The 26,378-nt window shown below is 42.0% G+C and overlaps 1 protein-coding gene across 1 annotated transcript in view; it reads right to left on the bottom strand.

Annotated features, from left to right (window-relative positions):
• ANKRD55 (ankyrin repeat domain 55) overlaps positions 1–26,378 on the bottom strand; it is a 215,727-nt gene that overhangs the window by 123,207 nt on the left and 66,142 nt on the right. Inside the window, exon 2 of the mRNA XM_089779385.1 lies at positions 9,079–9,205. The gene's annotated coding sequence lies outside the window, so the exon portion shown is untranslated. The remainder of the gene's footprint in view (positions 1–9,078; positions 9,206–26,378) is intronic.

The raw sequence follows: 26,378 nt of genomic DNA, 5'->3' as shown, positions 1-26,378 counted from the left end.
AGATTGCACTGACTGTATCACACACTTTGATGATAGCTACATTGTAAGGATAGTTTGTGATTCTAGTGGAAGAGAAATTCCAATTTGCAAACTGTACATGCTCCTCACCCCACAATTGTTTTACATTAAAAAGGATGGTGATGAGTCCTAAAAACTAGAATTAATCTGCCCACAGTGTCCTAATCTTAGTCTACATTAAATAAGATATCCTCCTTTTTCCAGGATGCCCAACAGGGCTGCCAAGATACCTGTACTTGAGTGTATGCAGAAGAGTAGATGCAATACAATATGGCTGTGTCTAGACCGCATCCCTTTTCCGTAAAAGGGATGCAAATTAGACACAATGCAATTGCAAATGAAGCAGGGATTTAAATCCCCCCGCTTCATTTGCATAAACATGGCTGCCACTTTTTTCCGGCTCGGAGCTTTGCCAGAAAAAAGCACCAGTCTAGATGGGAATCTTTTGGAAAATAAAGCCTTTTCCGAAAGATCCCTTATTCCTCTTAAAAAAAGCGCGTCTAGATTGGCACGGATGCTTTTGCGCAAAAAGTGCTTTTGCACAAAAGCATCCAAGGCCAGTCTAGAGGCGTTTTGCGCAAGAAAGCCCCGATCGCCATTTTAGCCATCGGGGCTTTTTGCACAAAATAGTTCTTCCCTGTCTACACTGGCCCTCTTGCGCAAGTATTCTTGCGCAAGACGGCTTTTTCTCAAGCGGGAGCATGAAAATATTTGTGCAAGAAGCACTGATTTTGTACATTACAAAGTCAGTGCTCTTGTGCAAATTCATACGGCTAGTGTAGACAGCTGGCAAGTTTTTGCGCAAAAGCGGCTGCTTTTGTGCAAAATCTTGCCAGTCTAGACGCACCCACATATGAGCTAGGGATGGGATTCCCTGCTCAATCATATATATACATGCATTAGCTCTCATCAAGCTAGTAGGAATATAAATAGAGTAGTTACTGTAGCATGGATAGTAAAGCTACAGGGCTGAGCTGTGGTCGAGTACATACCCAATGGTTAAGGTGGGTTAGTACTCAGTATGGCTCAGCCATGCCCTTGCTGGCAGTGCTCATGCTGCACTGCTCTTTATATTTGCACTAGCCCAAAGAGTGCTAGAGGGGGTAAGTACATACAAGCTGTGGCTAAGCCTAATTGTGGGCCCCTCATTTTCTTAATGCCTTTCCTGAGACCATAGGACCTAATTTGCAGTAGTGTTCAGTACCCACTGCTGCAAGTGAAGTCAATGGGAGCAGTGCTGTGAACATATAAAGTGTTATAAAATGCTAAGCACTCTGAAAAAAAATCAGGTCTTGGGTGTGTCAAAATAGGCATCCAAAATTAGTGAATACATTTGTCCTTTATCTTTGTGCTTCAGTTCCCCATCTATAAATTGGAGAAAACAGAAGCCCCTCACCTCATGGTGTTGTTGTGGAAATAAATTAATTAATCTGTGTGAAGGACTCAGATGCTCCTTAAAAAAAGCCTATGAAGAAATCTTTCCATTCTTAGAACAGTGTTTGAATAGCAGGCAGGAATTAAAGTATAGGGCTACACACTGAATAATGGAGAACAAAATACTGACTATTTTAAATGAGCCTCATCCATCCTGTGCACGAAATAAGGCAGAGTCCTATGGAAACAGTAGCATGCTGTAATGTAATTACAGACTATCATAATCTGTACACACAAGGGAGTTGAATTAGTTGCAGAGGCAACCTTAATTGTGGCATTTCTTAACTTTTGCGTGCTTCAATTTACAATTTATAAGTGTTCTTTTAGCATCTTTTTGTGTACATAATTCTTAGCTTGTAAAAAAATTGTGCAGTAAATATGGATGCCATGCATTTTTTCAAATGGCGAAATTTCTGTGGAATGTGATCTTTATTTATCACAGCAGAATTAGAGGGAAATGCATATCTCTCAAAGAAAACAAGTAAATCTAAAGAACATAATTATTAAAAGCTCTTATAAGAATTTCTTAATGCACTTTATTTCAACCTCCCATTAGTCTGTCCACCTCCATCTATTTTGCTTCCCCAAATCTGCTTATACTGTTATAATAAAACATAGCTGCTAGAAAGGAAGATGATGAAAGATAAAGGGGTGATTTTAAAGGAGTTCTACAAAGGACTGTTTATATTTCTTGTCAGGTCATTTTTCAAAAAGAAAAAAAAAGGAGACCTACATCAAGCTATAAAATAAAGTCTTGTTCACTGCTTGGTGAGGCCTGTAAGTTCCAAAAATATTGCCTTTGTTTTAACCCTTTCACTTCTGAATTTAGATTTCCTGGGAATTCCACATTCTTTAAATCTCATATTAAAAGCTAGGAGCTTGGCCATTGCCAAGCAACCAGAACTTTCCTTGTTCTTTGCATTTGATTTGCCTCTTGTAAGGACACCAGATTTGTGAAAGATGGGGGGAAACTATGATAGTAAACTCTTATCTGTGCTGGAGGTGATGTAGAGGCACTGGGATGCAGTAGCACTTCTCTGGCTGTGTCTAGACTACAAAGTTCTATCAGAAAACGATATTCAAATTGTGGTTCATAAATTGCATATCTTTTTCCACTTTTCTTCCGAAAGAGGCTTTTCCATCAATTGGCCCATCTACACTGGGCCAAATGTCGGAAAAAAGGCCTCTTTCGTAGAATGAGGTTTACAGGGATGCCAAAACAAACGCGTCTGCTTTTCTGAAATTTTTTTTGGAAAAGCAGACATGTTCCTCGGACATGGCAGAGCTTTTCTGAGATACTTCTGGTACCAAGGGAAAATTCTGCAGTCTAGACATACCCTCAGATGAAGTGAGAGTTACTCAGTATTCCTTCCGGAGTGCCCCAAGAAGCACCCAGCAATGGGAGTTCTACCACACAGTTAGTGAGTCCAGAGTGCCCCAGCAGCTAGACTTACTGGTACGGGGCAACGACTATGTCCCGCCACACTACTTTTTGGGTATGTGACAATTTGCTAACCCCCTGAGCACTAAGGCTACGTCTACACTGGCCCCTTTTCCGGAAGGGGCATGTAAATTTCACCTATCGTAGTAGGGAAATGCGCGGGGGATTTAAATATCCCCCGCGGCATTTAAATAAAAATGTCCGCCGTTTTTTTCCGGCTTTTAAAAAAGCCGGAAAAGAGCGTCTACACTGGCCCCGATCCTCCGGAAAAAGCGCCCTTTTCCGGAGGCTCTTATTCCTACTTTGAATAAGAGGATAAGTAGGAATAAGAGCCTCCGGAAAAGGGCGCTTTTTCCGGAGGATCGGGGCCAGTGTAGACGCTCTTTTCTGGCTTTTTAAAAAGCCGGAAAAAAGCGGCGGACATTTTTATTTAAATGCCGCGGGGGATATTTAAATCCCCCGCGCATTTCCCTACTACGATAGGTGAAATTTACATGCCCCTTCCGGAAAAGGGGCCAGTGTAGACGTAACCTAACTGTACTTCACTTCTCCTTTCCCACTACCTTTCAGCCTATTTTACCCATAAGGTTGTCTTGGCCCTCCAGCCAGACCACTTTACAGAGTCCTTCCTGTTCTTGGGTTACTAAGTCCTATCAAAAGGATAATAAAGAACATACACAAAACCAGACCTTCAGCCTAGCTGGGCTCATCTAGCAGCCACCTCATCAAAGGCTTAGGCATGGTGTTTATACTGTGCCTCAACCCACCCCCGATGAAGGGTATGGGAGCCTCCTTCTCTTACTCAGGGGGTTTAGGTAGGGTCCCGTTCATCTCAGTCAGGCTTCCAGCTCACCCCTGCCAAAGTCTGTCTAGTCTTCTTCTCTTGTAACTTCTCAGCCCATCTCCCATCTTCTCCAAGCATTCACCCAGTTATCTAGGGAAAGAAGGTTGGCTCTCCCCTAGCTGGGCTTTGTTTCGAGTTAGGCCTGGCTGACCTGTGAGGTGTGAGTAGGCAAGTTACTTAGTTTTCAAGCCCATATTAACACTCATCACATGTTTGGAGGAGGGCGGTGAATGCCCCATCACTAATATTTTGGTTTCTCTACATAGTAGTGTGGCCTAGTGGATAGAGCACTGGAGTGAGTCTCAAGGGAAATTATTTCTAATCCTGGCTTTTTTCCAGTGACCTTGAGGGCATCACTCCACTCTCTAAATGGTTTTAGTGATACTGATCTCCTTTCTGAAGTGCTCCGAGCTGCAGTAAAGACAAGTGACATAGGGGAACTATATGTTATACCCATGGTGCCTGGATTCTTCATCATGACTATACTTCTCCCCTGCACAGGGAGTAAGTGGTGGTACATAAACATCTGGGGTTTAGTCCTTGCACCCGACTCAACCTTTGCACCAATCCAGAGAAGCAGCACTTAATCTGTACACTGCGAACATCAGGCTTTCCAACTACCGATAGCAGAAAGGAACGGTTTCTGACATTTCTCCACCACTAAATTAGTTACTACTGAGACTGCCATGTTGCCCAGAGAATATTAGATTCTTTCCACATACTGGTAGTTGAAGAATCTCTATATTCAAAAGCACTGTGTATTGGCTCCTGATCTTTAGCTGCACTCAACCCGGTACAACCCAACTTATGTACTGTAGACATAGACTAAGACTCACAATTAAACACAGGTGCAAGATTGCAAGTAATCTTGAAAATTTATGCCTTTATCAGTATGCTCCAAAAATGTTCTGCAAACAAACACTTAAAGGCTGCAGAATGAGAACACTAGGAATGGGATGAAACAAAAACCTCTGGATCTGTAGTGTACACCCTTGTACTTTGATATAGTTTGCACATGTACAAATACTATGGCTTTAATGAAAAATAGTAAGTTTTGGCCCCACTAAAGGATATTATGCAATTGATAGATTCTTGCTTCAGAAAGTAACTGGTGCACTAAAAACCAATTGAACTGATTATAAGCATAAGTGGCAAATAAACTGCTTGTGTCCAAGAACTTACACTCAAGTCTATTTGCATGGCAGTGTTCAATGTTCACTGAACATACAGAGGTGTGAGTGTTTGTGTGCAAGTGATAGGTGCAACTGGTACTACTAGAATTTGCTAGACATTTGGCACAAAAGGCAAATTGTTTACTGATTAGATTCTAGAGCAAATATAAGTGAGAAATGACCAGGTACAGTATAAATCTCTGGAACAGACCTATGGAATGCAGACATAGAATTAACTTAACCCATCATCAAAAATTTCTTCTGCTTCATGTGAACAGCCCAGAAAGAGCACTTGTCCTGGTAATAAAACCCTGAGTTTTACAAAATGCTTCTGTATTTTGTAAATGTTAACTGTCATCTTCTGCTTTTGCCCCCCCCCCCCCGGAAAAAACTAAAAAAACAACAAAAGGGCTCCTAAAGAAGAAAATAATAAAATACAGCAATGTAAATGGCCATTATCTCTAACCATTACTGATGAAGCGCACAAAAGATTCTCAAAGAAAGATTCACTTGGTAAATGCCTGGGCACATGCATGGTATTTACTGATGTTTATGCAGATGTTTTGCAGTGAAAATGTCCATCATCATCATCACAAAAGAAAGGAATGTTTATTTTTTTAGGTTGGTCATAATTAGTTTTATGATCTAAAGCTTATTTGGTTGTGTAAATGGGTATAAAATGTTTTTTACTCCTTTATCCATTTTCAGAGAATTTACAAAATACAGAAATTGCCACTCAGATAGCATGATCGTGGTGTGTGTATTATACACAAAGACACTAACTTCAACTGAGTATTCCTTTCTCCATTCAGGCCCTTAGATCACAACTCCATCTCACAAACCGATCTATGAAAGATTTTCTTTCCTAAACAAAAACAAAAAAACCAAAAAGGATAGTGTTACACTGAACTGTCATAATGGCATATTTTTCCATGGAAGTTTAGGTATTAACTGCAGACTGCCATCATAAATTGCTTTTATTTGATATTTGGAAGTGTTTTTTCATATTGTTTACTACTTTGATTTTTTAAAGTGTTTGTGCAGAGTTCCAAGCAATTTTGTGGATCTAACTATAGTCATTAACAGAAACATTAACAATTGTTTGTTGAAAAATGGGTGTTTCATGAAAAAGGAGATTTTTATGAAAAATAGTCACATTTTGTTGGCACTCTGAAAACTGAAAAGTGTTTGGTCTTATGGGTTATTGGCTTTTTGATTAAAAGCTGGTTTTTTTGCAAAAATATTTGATTAAAATTATAAGTTAATTTTCATTTAAATTTTTACAGTGAAAAATATCCTGTGTCAGATATAATAATGAGTAATAACACTATTTGATCTTTAAGGCACAGGGGAAACCAATGACTAGGCAAAGGCAATTCAAACAGCTAGTGGTGTTTAAAGGGAACCCCTATTCCTTTTGTTCAGATCAATTGTAATTTCAAAAGATTAGAAGCTTCACTTGGCACGAATGAACTTAGAAACACATGTGTACATTCAGCTGGCATCATGTTTTGAATTTCCAGACAGCAATGATGAGAAAAGTGGGCCATATCCTGTCAGGATTGTTGGGTTTCTTTTTTGGGTCTTTACATAATTGTCATTGTTTATTCAATATCTGAGAAGAGGTTTCAACCTCAACACAGACCGGATGCATCCTATTTCTTTCAACTCACTGCCACACCTACAATGCACTACACAATGGCTGTAGCCCCTATTTTCTCTTGGGACAATGCTTCTTGGAGACATTAAGGGCTAACATGTGGGATGAGTAGGGGGGGGTCAGTGGTGCTGGAACAATTTGTATAGGGGTTCAGAGAGCTATTGAACAGAACTGGAAACTCTGTATAGGATGGAAAGCTCTTCAAGCCAGGGGGTGCAGTAGCAGTCCCAATACATTTAATTCCAGCACTTATGGTGGGGGGTGTTCCATGTTGGATTTCTACCCCCACCTTAACCCTTTCCATTAACCATGCAGTGGTACTAGAGCAGTTCTGGGGAGAATATGGCTACATCTACACTGTAGCCTTCTTCCGGAAAAGCTTATGCAAATGAAGTGCGGAGTGGAATATCACTGTGCTTCATTTGCATAATTAATTAGCAGCTGATTTTGCGCAAGAGGCTTTGGCGCAGAAAGGAGCTGTGTAGACAGTGCCTTTTTGTGCAAAAACCCTCTCTTTTGCAAGAGCCATTCTTCCTCATTTTGTCAGGAAGAATGGCTCTTGCGCAAGAGGAGGGTTTTGCACAATAAGGAACCGTCTACACAGCTCCTTTTTGTGCAAAAGCCTCTTGCGCAAAAACGGCTGCTAATTAATTATGCAAATGAAGGGTGATATTCCACTCCATGCTTCATTTGCATAAGCTTTTCCAGAAGAAGGTTACAGTGTAGATGTAGCCTATGTGACGGATGTTAGCCATGTTGCTTAATGCACTACTGAAAAATGCTCAGATACTATAGTGATGAGTATGCTCCAAAAACCTACATAGAACAGAAGGACAAGGTGGATGAAGCAAGGTCTCACCAGCAGAAGTTGGTCCCATAAAAGATATAGTGTATGTCTAGACTACGGAGGATTTTTTTTGAAAAAAGTGGCCTTTTTTCAAAAAAACTTCACCTGCATCTAGACTGCCATTGCATTCTTTTGAAATTAAATTGAAAGAACATGGCGTTTTTTTCAAAATCAGTAAGCTTACTTTTACCAGGAAGAACGCTTTTTTCGAAAGAGCTCTTTTGAAAAAAGGCATTCTGGAACGCAAACAGGGCTTTTTTGAAAGAGTGTCCAGATTGCCTGGGCGCTCTCTTTCGAAAAAGCGAATCGCTTTTTTGAAACTCTTGTGGCCATCTAGACAATCTCTTTTGAAAGCGTCTCCAAAGCCTCATCAACCTTGTCTTGCTAATATTCTGGGACCAACAGGGTAACAGTAGCACTGCATACAGTATTCCTACTTGTACCCTCCAATGTCATAGTATCAGAGAACCTCACACTGCATTTACCCTCACAATGCCCTTGTGAGATAGGGAAGTGCTGTTATCCTCATTTTGCAGCTAGGGAATGTGACTTTCCTGGCCGCATGGGAAGTCTGTGATAGAGCAAGGAACATAACCCAGAAACATACAGTTTTAGGTTAAGAACACACTACCTGCTGGGCCACCGTCCTTTGTACCTCACTTTCCTATAATAACTTATTAGCATAGTTTACAATTTTGCACCTGTCATGCCACTTTTGTAACTGAAATAACATTTTCTGAACATCTATTTTTCTTATATATACACAGTAAAACTCCAATAGTCCGGCATCCAATAGTCCGGCACTCCTGATAGTCCGGCATCAAAATGGCAAGAGCCTAGTGAGTGAGCTTCAGCAAAAAATGAGTTACAAAGTAACAGTGGCAGCAGCTGAACTGAGCAAAAAGGGTAAAAAAGGCTTAAAAATAAAAATATTACAGTATACTGTATACAGTATGTACAATAAAAAGGGTTAAGAACACTTTATATACAGTATATAATGTATACAGTATATATATAGCCATCTTATAGTACCTCCTGATAGTCCGGCATACCTGATAATCTGGCACCACCTAGGTCCCATAGGTTCCGGATTATTGGAAGTCTACTGTACTATTAATACAAGCACTATGTGCATCAGCAAATGAAATCATCATCATCAGAATACTATGACACTATAAATGTCTAAAATACAACCAGAAACAACCTTCGGTGCGTCTCTCAAATACGTATTGTGGCAGGACGTTGCCCTGTGCTGGCCCTTTAAGGGGCTGAGACCTAGAGTCAGGAGGAAGCCCAGCTGAGGCAGCTAAAGGAGGGCCTAGTTGGAGGCCATATAGAGCATCTCCTGGGAGGAGGAGAGAGACCTGCCTGCCTGCAGTGAGAGAGGCTTCAGCCTAGCAAACCCAGGCTACCCGGCCTGAGGCCCTAGGGCAAGGAGGCAGTCATGGAGGACAGGGCTCGTATGGAGCAACCCTAAACAGCTGGGCTGCAAGGAGGCAGCTGTGGTAGGCTGGGGGAGTTTGAGCCAGGGAAGCCCCAGGCCATAAGTCTGCAAGGCAGGGTTGCAGGAGGTAACCGGGCAGGCAGAGTGGGAGAAGAACTGGGGGTCCTAGGGAGTAGGGAGGACCCTGGAGGAGGAGCAGAGGAAGAACAATGACTCACCCCTGGAATGGGGCGCAGACCAAGACCGGAGTGGTCAGTGCCGGAGGGCAGTGCCCTGAAGAGTAACACCTCACCCAAAGGGGGCGCGTTGGCATCGGAGCAGCCGGTTACTTCCCCACAAGCCACCCTGAGGGAAGAAGCCATGTAGAAAGTGAGTGAACCTGCTACTGTATATCATGCAAAACATTTGTGAAAGGAGAGTACAATATATAATTAAGCGTTTATTTTTGTGATATTGAAGGAATCTGGTGATTTCCTTGTATCAAATTGTTGAATGTTAGTTGTTTTTATATCATAAGGTTAAAGCATTTCTACTTGAACAGTTTTCTGTTTACACTCCATCTTCCAAAACATACATATGCATCATCATGGCAAACAGTACATCTCTCATGGGACTGCTACTGGGAAAAACCTTGCAAAGCATTCTTTGACATGTAGAATGCTTTTAAGTTCAAACCCCGGTCTCCAGGAAGTCAGTGGAAGTTTTGCCATGGGGGAATGGGTTTCTCCTTCAGTTCCTGGAAACCTTTGGCTAGTAAGTCCTCTTGGTGAATTGAGCAGCACACAGATCCACCAAGATATGTACACAATGTGTGTTTATTGTTTGTACAACACAGTCATACAGCATACAGGAACTCTCTTCTACTCCCTGGGTTAGCCCTACGTTTGTACTGCGTGCATGCTTTTCTCCCTTCATTAACTCGTCAAGTTACCAGCAGGTGTAAATACTCCCTTCTACCTTAGATCTCGCAGTTGAGTAAATAGGGTGTAGGCTAACAGAACCCCAGTTGAAGCTGTTAACAGCATCCTGTCACATACCTGTCCCCTTTATGTTCCCTGTTTGGCTAGCTCCTCCTTTTTCACTATGGGTTGAGCTTTCTCCCCGAGTAATCTCTACATTCCTTGTGGAGGCAGCGATTCCTCACCACCTCTGAATTTTCCTTAGTTTGCCTTTCCATAGGTTTCCCCATCCTGTATCTACAGAATAAGTGCTTTTCTGCAAGGGTTATCCCCACAATGCTGTTCAGTCCTAGGGACAACCCACAGACTTTGCCTTGGGATCTACCTCATTCTTTGAAAAAATACTCTGGGGTTTCTACCTCAGCTAACCCCTTACATTCCAAGGGTCTCTGATCCCCTTTAGGAGTTAGACTCCTTCCTCCTGGCCCAGACAATGTCATGGCTTCTCGCCCTTTCTTCTGGCTGTCCTTGGGTAGGTGATTCCTGCTCCTGTGCCCTCCTTTCCAGCTTCTCTTTTGCCCAGATTCTCTACCTGGGCCTTGCTTTCTTGGTATTTGTCTAGAGTTTTCATTTCCCCACTTCTTTCCTACCTGGTCCCCACTTTCTCAGCTTCTTGTCTTCCATTTAGGGTTCTCTCATATCTCCCTCCATGGGCTCGGGGTCCTGTGCTTAACCTCAACCCCTCTTTTCCTGATTCCCCATTGAGGTTTCTTCCTTCAAGGTCCGTTCTTCTCCTTAAAAGGAATGAGGTCCAGTCAGTTCCCCTGCCCAAAGGATGGGGCCAGGATCCTATTACCACAACCATTTTCCACTAGCACCTCCCAAGTACTTCCAATGGGACTGGTGCAACTGGATAGGATCCTTCTCCCCCTTCTCATGTATGCCTTCCCTGCCTATAGCACTCCCATTCTGAAGTCACCAGCCTGCTCTGCACTAGTGAGCATGACCCAGATACACTTTCTCCTCAGGCCACATTCCATATATGGGCAGTCCCACTTAAAGTGACCATTTGCCCCTCATAGGTAGCAGGTTTCATCCTGGCTGGCTGAAGTATTCCCCTCCTCCTCCCCCCTAGACCCCTGTCTTACAGTCACAGCCTTAAGGAATCTTGTCTTTTTTTCCTCCCCTACAGACCAGACAATATTGCCACAAATGGCATTCGGTCCCTCTGGTTCCAAGAGTTGGCAACCCCAGCTGCTTCTCAAGTTTCCTGGCTATCAAGTGCAACTCAGAGAAACCCCCTTTCCCATCCTGGAATCTCATGACTAGCTAGCTCTCTTGGTGAATTAAGCAGCACACAGGTCCACCTTTACCATACACATGTATTGTTTGTCTCCTTCAACTCCAGGTACAGCTCTATAGCAGCAGTTAAGTGGAAAGCTCACCTAGTCCCTGGGTTTTCCTTTTATATTACCTGCTTTCCTTCCTGGTTTCTCCAGCTGGTGAGCTAATTACCTAATTCATCAAGCTACCAGCAAGTGTAAGTGTGCCTGTATACCTGAACCACACTCTCTGCCCTTCTTGTTCTAGGTCACCAAGGCTTTCACACAGCCCAATATGAAGCTGTTTCCAGCACCTTGTCAAGCACAAGCAGGGCAAAAGTCAAATTAAGATATGCAACTTCAGCTATGTCAATTGCATAGCTGAAGTCGAAATAGCTTAATTTGGCTTTTGACGCGGTCTATGCAGCTGGACGACGAAGGAAGAACGCTCTTCCTTTGACTTCCCTTATTCCTCATGAAATGAGTTATCATGAATCAGAGTAAAAAGTCATCCAGCTCGCCATTATTTTGAAATAATGGCTTGCTATGTAGATGTGCATTTTGTTATTTTGAAAGAACGTTATTACAAAATAATGCTGCTGTGTAGATGTACCGTAATGATCAGAATCAATTCAGGGGGAATACATCTGATCTTAATTCTATGCTCAGAATCTGCTATAATCGTAAAATATGCATCAACAAATGTTTTACTACCTGGGCGCTCCTCTTGATTGTCTCTGTTTGAGTAAATGGACTCAACAGAATCATTCTAAGGCTCACGTGCCTTTGTGTTGCTATATCAGAAAGCAAGTCTGAACTCCATGAAATTTTCTCTGCATGTAGAACAAAATTCTGCCATCTGACCTGCAGGGGCTGCATTGTGAGGAGGGACAGACGGTATCAACCTCCTAGAGGCAGCCTGCTAGTCATGGGTGGAGAGGGAACATATTGTGCAGTGTAATTTATTCTTGCTTTGAAAAGGAGAAACCTTCAATCTATCCTCCCTGCACAGAGGCAAGCAAGAGGGCACAACACTTCATGGCCTGGGGCTGCCTTAGTTGCTTGCTCTTCAGAGCGGGAATCTTGCCTTGTTGGGGTGAATATGCTGGGGGAGAGTGGTTTAGAAGCTCCTGTGCTTTCTTCCACATATGCAAGGCAAGATTTAACCCATTGTTGGAATGCATTGGGAAGGGGGTTGGCAATTTTATTGTGAGCTCTGACCTCCTGCTGAACTAGAAATGGGTGGTAAGGGTTAAGGGAAAATAACACATTCACACACAATATGTTTCCCAAAGCTTTCCCCCGAGAAAATCAAGAAACATCACCTGCCAAGGAAACTCCTCATTTCATTACTTCTGCTGCTTGTCTTGCAAGCCTTGAAAACTAAATGAAAAATGCAATCTTTCCAGCATAGTATAATCCTAATGTCCCAGGGCATCCATGATAACTGCTTTACAATACCCTGAAAACAGCAATTGCCATTAACACATCTGCATTTACCAACAACTGCCACATGCTCTTCTCTGAGTTTCCATATTTTCTCCCCATACTTAGAATAAGGAATAACTCTGTACTTATCTGTTCTCAAAATGTTGAGTTTTTAAAATGGTGACAATGTTACATTAGGCTCTGAAATCTAAGGGACCTACATATGCTCTTTATAATAAATAAAATAAACAAATCTACACTCTATTCATAAGCAGATTGCAAAATTAATGGTATTCATTGCTTCTCAAACAATTCTTATGTTAAAAATTAATGAACTCACAAGCCAAGGAGGGTGTGTGAAAAGCTTATCAGGAATGAATATTTAGAAAGCTTTGCTATTAGAATATCAGTACTGACAAGTTTCTCTAAAACACTCATCTTGCTTCACACTATCTTCCATGCCAGCATTGGCACAAAAATGGACATTCACAATCCTTTCATCTACAGAATAGTCATACTTTCAGCATGTGTTTCTAATGTTTCCCCAGACACAACTCAGAACTATTTAAGTAATCTCAAGGGTAGCATTTGTTTAAGAATAATGAACAGAAAGGCATTATAGCCTGGGAACTGCATAGTGAAAGAGACATGCTCACATCATGACATGGATTGAGGATGCCTTGAATTATTCCCTCTTATAGTCCACACTAGAAATAACTGTTCAGTGTTATTATTCTCAGAGCCCTGAACAATTTGAGACAGAAGCAAACTTCCAAACCCAAAAGGTAACATCCAGAACAAGACAGAAAGAGCCCACGATTGTCCTCCTTTGTAGAGAATAAGGTTTCCTACTTTCATTAAAAGTTTTTCAGAAATGCTTTATATTTAGCGCTAACTTTTAAAACATCAGATCTGAATGGTTTTTATTCAAGCAAATACATAGGTTACCATAAATCTCAAGCACTTGATCCTTATTCCTGTTACCTCAATGGGACTGCTTATGTGAGTGAACATTTCTCATGGGTTTTAGGACAGCTGCAGGATTGGGCTTTGAATTAATAGGAATCTATCCCCTGGAAGGGAGGAAGAATTTGTTCTAGATTTGTCTTCTGGGATAGAACATTATTAGCCATTCCTGGAATCATGCTAGAGAGAAGAACACAAACATGAACGGGCACACATAAAAAAGGAATGCTTGTTCATAAGTCAATACAACTACACCTTCCACCAGGTGCAATGGCAGCAACAAGAGCTGGATTAAATCTGGTTAGGCTTCCTTTTTTTCACTCCCTCTTCTTGCTACGAGCTCAGTGAAATTAAAGTATAACCTATCTGGTCACCTTTGCAGGTGGTTCATCCTATTCACAAGCACACTGTCTTTTGGAACATGGAATAACAGATTTTTGTATTTGTGGAAAAGGAAAACAAAAGAAATATGACAATTCTTTCTGTATTTACACATAAGAAAACAAGTAACCCAGATCAGTTCATCAGAAGTGTGCTCAGTCCCACAGTTCCAAAAACAGTGAATATCCAACTTATTGAAAATTCTTTGTTCCACCAGAAACCCCACATTCATAGGTCCAGTAAGGTTAAGTGGTAGTCAAGGGGTGGCTCTCTGCTGCTGGTCTGTCTATGCCATGAAGAGCTGTTCTACCTCTTTTCACTCTCACCTACAGCTACTTTGCCATGGTCTGTAATGTCAGTTCTGCTCCTGCTGGCCCAGTGAGCCAGTGCATTGCAAAATCAGTTCTGTGTTATCACCACTGCAAGGTCAAGTAGGCTTCACTGAAAGCTTTGTTCAGCCATCATTACAAAACAAGACTCCAAATTGTAGATTGGGAATGTAGAGCAAAATAGAATCCCTGTTCCTGGGGATACAATGCATGTAAAGGCAAAGTCCTTTCTTTTTTCTTGTTGAGCTTGACTTGTTACCAAACTAAAATCCACCACCCTAATGATCTAGGGTATATATGCGGGTATGTGTACACTACAGACTTTTCAGAAAAACAGCTGTTTTCCCCCCCAAAATTCAATGACTTCCACACTATAATTGCATTCTTTCAAAAGAAAATAAAAAGAACAGAGGGATTTTTCTGGCATTGTTAATCCTTTCAATGAGGAAGAAGCCTTTTTCCAAAAGAGCTCTTTTGGAAAAAGGTGCATGTGGATGGGGAAGACAGCTACCCAATCGGTCAGCAACCAGTTTGCACGGGGAAGTCCACCACCGGGGCCCTCCTCGTGGAGGTAAGGCACACTTGGGCTGCAGTCCCTGCCATGGGGGGGGAGGAATCCTGGAAAAGGGGGTCCCTTGGGAAAGGGGGGTGGAGAGAGGGGCTATGGGGGGTGGAGTGGGGATAAAAGGGAAGCTGTCTGGGGTGTTGAGCTTCCAGACAGCGATGGCAACCTGCTTCTCCAGGGGGATGGCAGGCTGCAGGTGGGTATTGCATCGTTGGAGGGCAGGGGCGAGCCAGTTCCAAAAAGGTGGCCTTCCACATGTGGAAATTTTGGAGCCATTGCTGGTCATCCCACTGCTCCATGACCAGCTGATTCCACCAGTCGGAACTGGTGTCCAGCCTCCAGACATGCCTCTCCACAGTGGGTTGCAGTCGCAAGGGTTTTGCTCCCGCGCCCAGGGAGAGGGTCCCCAGAATGAGCTTGGTGTCAAGCCCGGTCAGGACCAGGAAGGCAGCCTGCAGAAACTGCATCATGGCCGTGTGCCTGTAAGTCTTCTGAAACTGAGGCTTACATACAGGTAAGAAGGGAACATAGATAGTGGTCTGGAAAAGGACAATAGTTAAGGCAATATGGGAAAAGTCTAACAGAGTTAACTGTTTTTAGATATTTTACATAGTTAGCATACCTTCTAGAGTCTTTTTCTGACACCCGAGTTAACCTACTGCTGGACAGTAATAAATATCCAGAGCCCTGTGGGTTGTTTTTCTAGTGGAGGAGAAATCAGGGATGTGAAACATATTCACTCAACAGCCCTACACAGCAGAGTTCAAACAGCAGAATAATCTGTTCTGTTAGTAATCTCAACTCACCACACTGTTCCAAGAGGGTAACACTGCCTCAAGAAATTATTCCTATCAAATACCAAAGCAGAAAGCAAAAACTTTTCTTGCTGCTCAGCTTCTTCATGGACCATTCCTCACCATTTGCTCCAAACTAACACCACCACAACATGTCTTCTTAGAACTAAGCATTTGTTCACACACTAAGAAAAAGAATTTGGAAGACTCACAGCAATAGCAAATACACAAAGGCTTGCTATAGACCACACAATAGAGGTTTGTTATGCTTAGTGGTTCCTGTTCTCAAGGGTTTGTGCAAATATTTTCTTCAATTTATAGTCACATAGCATTTCCTAAGTTTCCGGAATGAATGAATCCAAATCACCCAGATCAAAACTCAGATGGAATTGTCAGCTTTAACCCGGAATTGAATTGAGAGACTGTATTTCTTTTGATTTTTATTTAAGACAATCCTTCACGACAGGTTGTGAAACAGGTTATTTTAAAAAAGAGTGCTGCAGTATTAAGGGTTGCTGCACACCGTTACAAAAGCTCTACAATTTTTAACTGGTAGATTGGAAGAAAATACACACCATACCGTAACTGAGCAACAAGTTTTCAAGACCATGTCGTCATTAATAATAATATTAATAAAAATATTCATGAAGATGTTTTAATAAAGATATATTCACTTCTAATTTGCACAGGCACAAAGGTGTATGACAACAGATGACATCAGGACTCCTTGTGGATCCTATTTTTCCAGATGCCTGTACAGAGGCGGTCGTGCTAAGACCAGGAGCGGGTTCAAACAAACCACAATTGAAGCTGTAACCTTGATGGTAATATTAACAGGGAAATATTAAATGGGGAGAGATTTGGCAGTTTGTGCTGAAATTTGAAGATCTGCAGCAATGATTTTAGAAGGGAACAGGCCATGAGGCAAAGGGGGCAGTTGCCCCAGCAGTTCAAAGAAGCCCAGGGCTCCCGGCCACCATGGCTGCTACTGTGGCAATGGTAGTGGTCAGAGCCCCAGGCCTTTAAAATCACCACCGGAGCACCACTCCGCATGCATTGTGCAGTTCTTAGTGGGGGGGAGGGAGGGGAAGAGGCAGTATTAAGGGTTGGCTACTTTGGCCTCGCCCCTTATGGGGGCATGGAACCACCCCCTCCTCACCTTGCTTGGAGGCTTGTGGAATCTGTTGGCTAGAAAGGAATACACGAGGAAGGAAATATGAGCTCAAGATGAGCATGTGCATGTGAACGAAGAAAATGTAATTGGGCCTGTCTAGACTAGCAAAGCTGTCATCTGACGGGTGTTAAATAAGTATGCAGTGGGGTTGTAGCCATATCTGTCCCAGGGATATCAGAGAGACAAGACATATTTTTAAACCCTTAAATTACTTTAAACCCATCATAGTTTCTACATTCAAACAATCAGCTGAAAAGATTTTAAATTCCATCTTTTTTGTCTATCTTAGGGGTAATTTTTTCAAAAGTGCCTAAGGGTTGCCTAACAGCAACATTGTTTAGAAATAACTAGTGTTATTTCGAATAAACTTAGTCCATGTATACATAGCAGGCAGTTATTTCAAAATCGTGTCAAAATACTGTCAAGCTTGAGGACTTCTTACTATGACTCCTGTAACCATCATTGTACGAGGAGTAAAGGAAATTGAAGGAAGAGTGCTCTATTTTGAAATAAGTGCTGTGTAGATGCTCCCAATAAAATAAGGTATTTTGAAATAAGCTATGCAATTATTTCAAGTTAAGTCCTGCTGTGTGGATGCACCCTAAGAGTCTTAGGAATGTCAGTCTCCATTTTCACAATGTGACTTTAGGCCACGTCTGCACTACCAAATTGTCACCCTAAAATCACTTGTATGTGTGCACACTTGGCTCCATTTGTTGGAGGTGCATGTTGTCACTAGGAACACTTGTATCAATTGTATTGTCAGTGTGCAGAATGGTGGGATGGTTTCTGAAAGACAGTAACCATTGACATAAGCAATGCAGTGTCTACACCAATACTGGGTCAACCTAATTATGTTGATGGTGATGCTCAGGGCGGTGGAGTTGCTAAATTGACACAGATATTTACCTCAGTGGGAACCAAATTTAAGTGAAGACATTTTCATAGCTAGGTCAATGCAAGGCAGCTTATGCTGACCTAAAGCTGTTGTACAGAGCAGGGCTTCAGGCCAACAGTGTTCAATTATTTTTGTTAAAGTCCAAATTTCTTAGTCAAGGTCCAGACTCCAGACAAAAACAACAAAAATGATAATAACGGTAATAATTAGTAAACAAAAAAGGTGCCATGGTCCATTCAAAAGTGTCTGAGGGTCTGTATTTGGCTTGCAGCCTTCCTATTGATGATCCCTGCTTAGGCACTTAGAAGCCTGAGTGCTAGTGAAAGTCAATGGGACTCATGGTCTTAATTAGATTCACAAATGGACATAAGTTTCTGCTTTAGGCACTTAAAGCCAATATTTAGGCACCACTGGCATTCACAGAACCCCTGTTTAACTGCTACCTAAACCTGCACATGCATAAAACTTCCAGGAACCTAAATTCCCACTGATAAAATCCCTTCAGCATCTAAAAATCTGCTAGTGAGGTTTATGCACAGCTGCTTAGTGCTAACCCCCACAGGCTCCCAACTCAGTCCTTAACCCTGGTAGGATCCTCAAACATGGCATTTCCCACCTATGGTGCCTGCAGCACCCAAGCTGTTAGGCACATTCTGAACAACACATTGCAGAAATAACACAAAACAGCTGGAGTGGAAGGTGGAGCCACACTTGATAATTTTTAATCCAGTGATTAGAAACACTCCCTTAGAAACCCAAGTCCAATTACCTACTCTGTCTGCCTAATGTCGAGGAGTTGAACGTGTGTGCTTAACTCCCGTACTTCTTTCCCTGGCATTTCCAACTGGCTAGCTTAGGCAGCTGCCTGCTCAGCATGCTGGTTTCTGTGGAGCCCACACTAAGAGGTCTAACTCTCCCCATGCATTGTAAAGGGAATCTGAGTACCTAATACAAGGCCATGGACTTCACTGGATACCTAAAAGTTAGCAGCTTTAAGGCACATTGTTGCAGTGCCTAAGTTACTTTGAATCTAGCTGTAATGCCTAAATCACTTTATTTTCCTCGGTCACTTAAGATATGTCTATATTACAATTAAAAAAAATGGTGGCTGGCCTGTGGCTTGGGCTTGCAGGGGCTCAGGCTGCAGCATGTATAGACTCATAGGGCTGGAAGGGCTTCACTAGGTCACTTAGTCCAGTCTCCCACACTCAAGGCAGGACTACATAATAAATAGACCATTCCCGATAGGTGTTTGTTTAACCTATTCTTAAAAGCCTTCAATAATGGCAATTTCATCACCTCCCTAGGCAATTTATTCCAGTGCATAACTACCCCGACAATTAGACATTTTTTTTCTAATGTGCAACTTAAATCTCTTGTGCTGCAATTTAAGCCTGTTGCTTCTTGTCCTATCCTCAGAGGTTAACAGAAACAATTTTTCGCCAGTATCTTTGTAACAACCTTTTATAGGCATGTGCAAAATTGCAGAGTTGTCAACTGAGCTTAGGTTATAGCTATGATGAGGGGCAGGGGAGAAGAGTCTGAGAACCCATGCTTCACCTTGAGCCCAGATGTCTATATTAAGCCTTTTGACAGAGAAAGGCAAAGGGGGCAACTGCCCCGGAGCCTGGTGATTCAAAAAGGTTTGGAGCTCCCAGCTGTTACCCCCACTACTGCAGCAGAGGTAGCGGTTTGAGCCCCAGGCCCTTTAAATCACTGCTGGAGTGCTGGGTGACGAGCTCTGGGTGGTGATGAAGGATTGTCGGGGGAGGCTAGCCAGAGCCCTTCCCCTTCTGCCTGAGGCCCTACCCCTTCTGGGACCATGGAGCTAGCCCCCTTCACCTTGCGGAGGGGCCTGACTATTCTGTCAGATGCCCTGGTCTACACTGCTGTTGCGTAGCCCTAAAGCCTGAACACTGTGAGCTTGACTCACCTGACCCAGACATTCTGTGGCTTTGCTGTGGGTCTTTTATTGCAGAGTAGACATACCCTTAGGTACCTCTGAAAGTTTTCCTAAGTCTTAATTAACATATTCGAGAGCCTGTTTGCTAAACACACTTCCTTTTCCTCGGCAAGAGTTTCACAAGAAATAGTTAATGTATATTCACTTATACTGGCAACAACCAACCCAAACCTCCCTCTCCCCCTTCATGTTTTTGCAGATATAATCTCTACACTAAGAGCGTTTGCTGATATAACTACATTGGTAAAGCTTTTCTAGTTTTCACCCGGCAGTACTCTAGACAGGTCTAGAATGGCTGGGAGGAAAGGTTTATTTTTAATAACAGTGTATTAATGTGCTCAGAAAGAACATGAACACTTTCTGCAATATGGATGAAGTTCTAACTGGAAAGCATAGCATGGAAGGATGGGTCATTTTCATCACATGTAGACACAAGGAATCAGACAAGGAAAGTGAACAAACCCAGGTGAAGGACATTCTGAAGATGATGACAAAGCTAGAGTGCTGTCACAAGAAACAAGCTGCTTTTGCATGACTTATTTGGCCACATTTAGCCCAAAGAAGAGACAACTGGCCATGTCATGAGTAGGTCTATATCTTGTATGAAATCTAGATGATTTCAAGGATGGCATAATATAGCACATTACTGGGGTGTCAAACTAAAGAAACAGATATAAAAGAAAGGTATAGAGCAGATCAGAATGGTCAACAAAAGACTTGCATTAAGAGTCAGTGGTTACCTGGCACTTATTGTTATTGTATTTTAAAGGCAGTTATAATGTGCATTTTTCTCTTTTATAATAGACAGTCCTGATGACCCAAAGCATTAGTAAATTGCACTATACACTGTATGTGACAGTATTCTACTGTTAAAGAAAAGATCTAGCAATGGTAGCAGCTGATATTCTGGAACCAGCAGTAGAAAAGTACTGGTCTTTTTTACCACTCAGTCTTTCTATTGTGGGAGAGGGGCATGATTCCATGTGACTTTTGACCTTTGTCACCTTGACTTATGAAAACCTTTGCAGATAAGATTTTTTTAAAAGCACTCTGCTCACCATTACAAAGGATATGTGCCTGGATCCATTTGCGTGTTTGTATTCCTCACGAGGGTTTGTAAGTGACTATCAGGAAGAAAGAAAGAGAGAGAAAAGGGGTAGTAAAAATGAGTGATTCAGAAATGTGTCTGTTTTTTCCATTCAAGCCACTGTACAGAAACTATGCCTCTATTGTGGGACAAAGACCTTTGAGCAGATTGAGATGTGTTTATGCTGCTCCTATCAAAGAGTCTTTCATCTCCACAAAGCAAATTATTAACACATTCCACTGAAGATGTGGGGGTGGAGGGCAGGCCTTGGGAAAAAGCTGGCCAAAAATGAACATTTTTTTATAAACACTTTTAATGATAGTGAATGGCTCCTAGCCAAAGCTCTTATGCCCACTGAAGCACTGCAGGCTGATTGTTTGTCTGGAGAAGTCCCGTGGGCTGAGCCTTTTGTGCAGAGGAATTTCCAATTTGAAAGCCAGTGGTGTGGGAGGTGTAGGCCTTTCCAGGTTCAGCGAGCTAAGGCATGTGTTGCCAGTTGACTTAAACCTGCACCAGAGATGAATTTTTGTTGGATGAATGAACTTCAGCCACTGTTCCAGATTGTTTCAAAAAGCAAAGATTTACTATCTAAAAACATGGGGGGAAACCTACACAAAATATGTGCAGCAGTGTTCTAGCTTTGCTAATGGATTACTCCGCATGGCAGACATCTTTTGCAGATTGTTAGCAAGTGATGTTCCTTAATGAAGCTGTGCTCTATTTGCTTAGAAAAAGGTTGCTAAAAAGCTGAGGTCTTAATTTAATTTATTTATAGCTACTGTAAAAATAAAATTTTAAGAGCTCTGGCATTTTAGTTTCTTTTCTTCCATGTCTTCTGTTTCCACATAATGCCAAATCAGCAGTGCCTGTGTGAATGTCACTTATTATCATCATTGTGATTGACATTAGAGAGAACATGTGAATGGATTCAAAAATCACCTTTAAAGTTTCTTTGGAATTCATGGGATGGTTTTTGGAAGATGATGCACTTTTGGTGAGCGCTTACGTGACTCCAGATGCTGGTGATGGCTGATTTGCTTTTGGCCAGCTTTCCACCTCTTCTTGGGAATAGGAGATGTTTAAATCATTTTCCCCCAGCAGTACAAATTTTGGAAACGTGTCACACTTCTCCATTTACTGAAGTACTCACTTCAAGGATCATTATCATAAGTGGCAGCATCACAGACAGACTTCTTTGTTGTGTTTCGGTCACAAGAAAAACCAAACACTATTGAATGAGCCATAGATGTATCCTAGCATAATGGCATCCTTCATTTCACATTTGATTGGTTCCTCTATAAAACTTTGCAAGCATTCTCATAGCTATAACCTTATATTAAATCTGGGTTAGCCCACAAGGTATTTTCCCTTCCTGGTGAGCCACATGAATATTTCTGATAGATTATTTTGAAGATCAACAGCTTGCATGTATCCACATGCCTCAAGGAACTTCCCTTCTTAGTGTATGTGCTGCAGACTCTATTCAACATGTTTTCTCTCTGACCCTCAGTTATTGTTAGTCAATCATTTCAACTTTTTTTGGCCCAGATTATTAACTTCAGCAGACACAGTTTTCAAGAATGTGTTTCTTTTCCTTCAACCTGGTGCTCTTCTCAATTAGAAACACCCATGTGCAAACACATAGGCTAATATAAAATCTAAGATTTCCCTCCATATTTGAGCCATTTAAGTTTGAAAGTTCTACGTGAAAGAGTGGAAAAACCATACAGTAGACATGCTGAAGCACAGCACTTAAAATAAGAAAGGAAAACAAGCTTCTAACCTGGTCCTCTGCAACAATCTGTTTTCATTCATTTTTATCATGAAACTGGTAGAAGAAAGCCCAACACTTAAATGGACAAGTTGAGCCTCTAAAATCCAGGACTCTCTCTGGCAACATCTATGATCTGGCAGGCCCACAGATATTGCTGGACCAGAGTCTCCCAGCTGGCCAAGGTCAGGAGTGCAGTCTGGGCCAGGCTGGTGTCAGTGGGGCTGGTGTCTGGCAGAGAGGCCTGGGGTGGATTGGTGGTCAGAAGCACAGCCCCATCCGGGGCTGGTGGTGAGGAGTCCATCCCTCGCTGAGGTGGAGGTAGCAGGGCCAGTGGCAGGGAGTGCAGCCCCAGCTGGGAACATGAGTGGAGCCCAGTGGCCAAGGCTGATACCCAGAAGCAGAGCAGACAGCTGGGAGAGGAGCCTTAACCTCCCCTGTTCTGACAAACTCCCTGGTTCAGGACCACTCAGTCCCGACATGTACAGAACTGCCAATCTACCCTCAAGGCTCTGGAGACAGTAAGGTTTCCCTGCACTTACAGACCTTGGCTAAATCCTGCAATTGAACAGTAAAGGAGTAGCAGAATAAGGATTATTCTCTGTTTCTAGTAACTACATGCCCTATTTCCTTGCAGTTCCACTCACGCTCTCCTCTCCGCAGCTCGGGAACAGACCTGCCTAACTTCCAGTCCTTGGCCGTAGGCTCCAGCTTTCTGTCCCATTTTCCAACTCCTTCTCCCATGGGCGGTGGGTATAAGAAGCAAGGGGAGGTAATGTCTTCCTGGGATCTTATTGCCTAACCTCTTCCCTCTTCCTATCTCTATTCTGACGGTTCCTACAGATTCCCACAGCAGGCTGTTGCAGCCTGGTGAGAAGCTCTGTTAACTTAAGAGAAAAGCCTTCCAGCTTGCCAGATCTATTAGCACAACACTGAACCTGTAAAAGAGTCATTAAGTGTTAATGAAGCCATTTAACTGGCATGTGCCAATCCGGAGGTATATACTATTAGTTTCAGAATTCACTGACAAAAATAGTTGTGCATTACTGTAACATGTCTGATCATTGTGGATAGTTCTCTGAAGACATCCACTCAATGTGCAACAACAGTCAAAAAAACCAAACAAACAGAATGTTAGGGACCATTAAAAAAGGGATAGAGAATAAGACAATTATTGCATCAATATAAAACTATGGTATGCCCACATCTTGAATACTGCATGAAGATGTAGTCGCCTCATCTTAAAAAAGATATTTTGGCATTGGAAAAAGTTCAGAAAAGGGCAACAAAAATTATTAAGGGTTTGGAACGGCTGCCATATAAGGACACATGAATAAGACTGGGACTTTTCCACTTAGAAGAGAGGAGACTAAGGGGGATATGATAGAGATCTATAAAATCATGATTGGCGTTGAGAAAATAAATAAGGAAAAGTTATTTACTTGTTTCCATAACACAAGAAATTAGGGGTCATCAAATAAAATTAATAACTAACAGGTTTAAAACAAATAAAAGGAAGTATTTCTTCACACAACACATAGTCAATTTGTGGAACTCCTTGACAGAGGATGTTGTGAAGACCAGGACTTTAACAGGTTCAAAAAAGAAATAGATAAATACATGGAGGAGAGATCCATCAAGGGCTATTAGCCGGGATGAATAGGAATGGTGTCCATAGCCTGTGTTTGTCAGAAGCTGGAAATGGGGAACAGGGGATGGATCAGTTGGTTATTACCTGTTCTGTTCATTCCCTCTGGGGCACTTGTCATTATGAGACCGGATACTGGGCTAGATGAACCTTTAGTCTGACCCACTCTGGCCGTTCTTATGTCTACAGGACTTTAGTTTAAAATTTGCTTTAAATATTTCATTAGTGTGTTGATGAAGACTATGAAATCACATCTCTAAAAAAAAAAAAACCTTACGGAAACTTTTAGATACATAATCGGAGTGTTCAGCTTTAGCCTTAAATCCTTGGGTTTTCAAACACAGTTTTTTAAATCAAGTCTTTAAAAGACTTATTTAAAATACACATTTTAATTTTAATTACTACAGTACAAAACTTCATTCCAAAGGCTTTCGGTCCTTTGTCCATCCCTTCTGCAATCTTTCTCCCTTCTCCCCACTGTTCAAGAGAGTCCATAAGGGACAACATCCCTTTTCTTACAGATAGTTAGAAAAATGAGTGTCCCTTTCTTTGCTTGATGAACTAGTTTTAAAAGAACCCTCCACCAAAATCAGTACATTAATAAGATATGAAATCCTTTGTTATGCCTAAAATCTTTGGAAGCATATTTTCTACATAAATATGTGGTGAAATTTCATAAACATGTCTATTGTTATGGGGATCACACAAAATATATTAGTGTTCCCTTTTTCTAAAAGCAATAAACGTTGTTATGACCAAACTAAACAGCTCTGGTTTAAATATGTAGTAATCTGGAATGATGACTTTATGATGGCTTAAGAGTACATTTAAAATATAAAATCAGCTGAGAAATATTGAGTAAGAAAATTTAAAACAGAAAAGAGCTGCATAATATATTCCATAATATTTAATGCTGAGTTCAGCAGGATAACCGACTTGCCCTTCCTACAAGGTTTTTGCAAATAAATCTCTGACAAACTTCAAGGTATACATAAAAAACCCCACATGGCTGTCATTTTTATTCCCAAATTTAGTGCTTTTAATTAAGTACCTTCTGCATGTCCAGACTGCACAATCTGGCATGGAATAGAAAACATGCTTCATTTTCTCTAGAAAGAAATTTTAGAACAGTTTTTTTTCAAATATCATTTGCTGCATTTCGGTTCAGGGATTTGGCTGGAAGGGGTGAGCAGGGAGGGGAAGGGAAGAGGGGAAGACAGTGAGGAGGGGGCAGGGCCTGGGAAGAGTAGGGGCAGAGTCTGGGGGGGGAGCAAGGGTGGAGTGTGGGCAGTGCCCCAGGCTAGGAGCTTGATTCCCCAAAGAGCAGCTTCATAAACTATCCATGCCTTCACCGCTCTGTTTCTTTTCTAGCCGTGAGAAGGGGTTTGTTGGAAAACTGTATTCAACACACTCCTAGCAGAAGTTGCCCTCCCTGCTTGCCAGTTGAGAGATGTCATTTTTCTGCCTTCAGTGTAGAAACAGTGTGCTGAGGCAAGTGAACATATTGAGGGATTAGCCAGGAAAGGGGAGAAAGAGATCCTTCTAGTCCACTAGCAGGACCAAGTCTCAATGGTGTTGGACGTTTTTATAATGGGAGTGCTGAGAGACACTGAACAAAACTATAAACGTTGTATATGATGGACACCACTTCAAGCCAGGGAGTGCTGCTGCCCTCCTAGCACCCGTGCTGCATCTCTGCCCATCCCTGTAGAGTTAAGATATTAGGTCAGAGCGATGGGATAGGGATGGGGACAATGGCTGAAGGAAAACCTTAAGCAGCCAAGCAAGACCTGGAAATCTTGTATGGGTATGAGAAAGTGAAGGAAAACTGGCAAGAACTGACCATGGCAAAGAGGGACTACTAGGGAGACTCAGGGTATGTCTACACAGCAAAGTTATTTTGGAATAACAGCCATTATTCTGAAATAACTATGCAAGTGTCTACAGCCATTCCATTATTTCAAAATAATTTTGAAATAATGGGCGACTTATTCCGAAATCTGTAAACCTAATTCTACAAGGAATAACACCAACTATTTAAAAAATAAGATGTGTGTAGATGCTCCACTGCTGCTATTTCGAAATAGCCTCTCCCCAGAGCCATTCTAAGTTATTCCTCCCCAGTGCCTCCTTGGGCTCTAAATCAAGATTGCGCATCTACATTAGGGAAGCCTGACTCAGACTAATTTTGAGGCTTCCCTGTAGTGTAGACGTGCTGTTTCAAAATAAGCTATTTAGGAATAGCTATTCCAGAATACTTCAAGGGGTAGCTGAGTTAGTCTGTACAGGATAA

Source organism: Pelodiscus sinensis, chromosome 6, assembly GCF_052426305.1.
Source record: "Pelodiscus sinensis isolate ZL-2025 chromosome 6, ASM5242630v1, whole genome shotgun sequence".
Lineage (NCBI taxonomy): Eukaryota > Metazoa > Chordata > Testudines > Trionychidae > Pelodiscus > Pelodiscus sinensis.
Note: the sequence above shows the minus strand (reverse complement) of the source record. Positions and strands in the feature narration are given on the sequence as shown.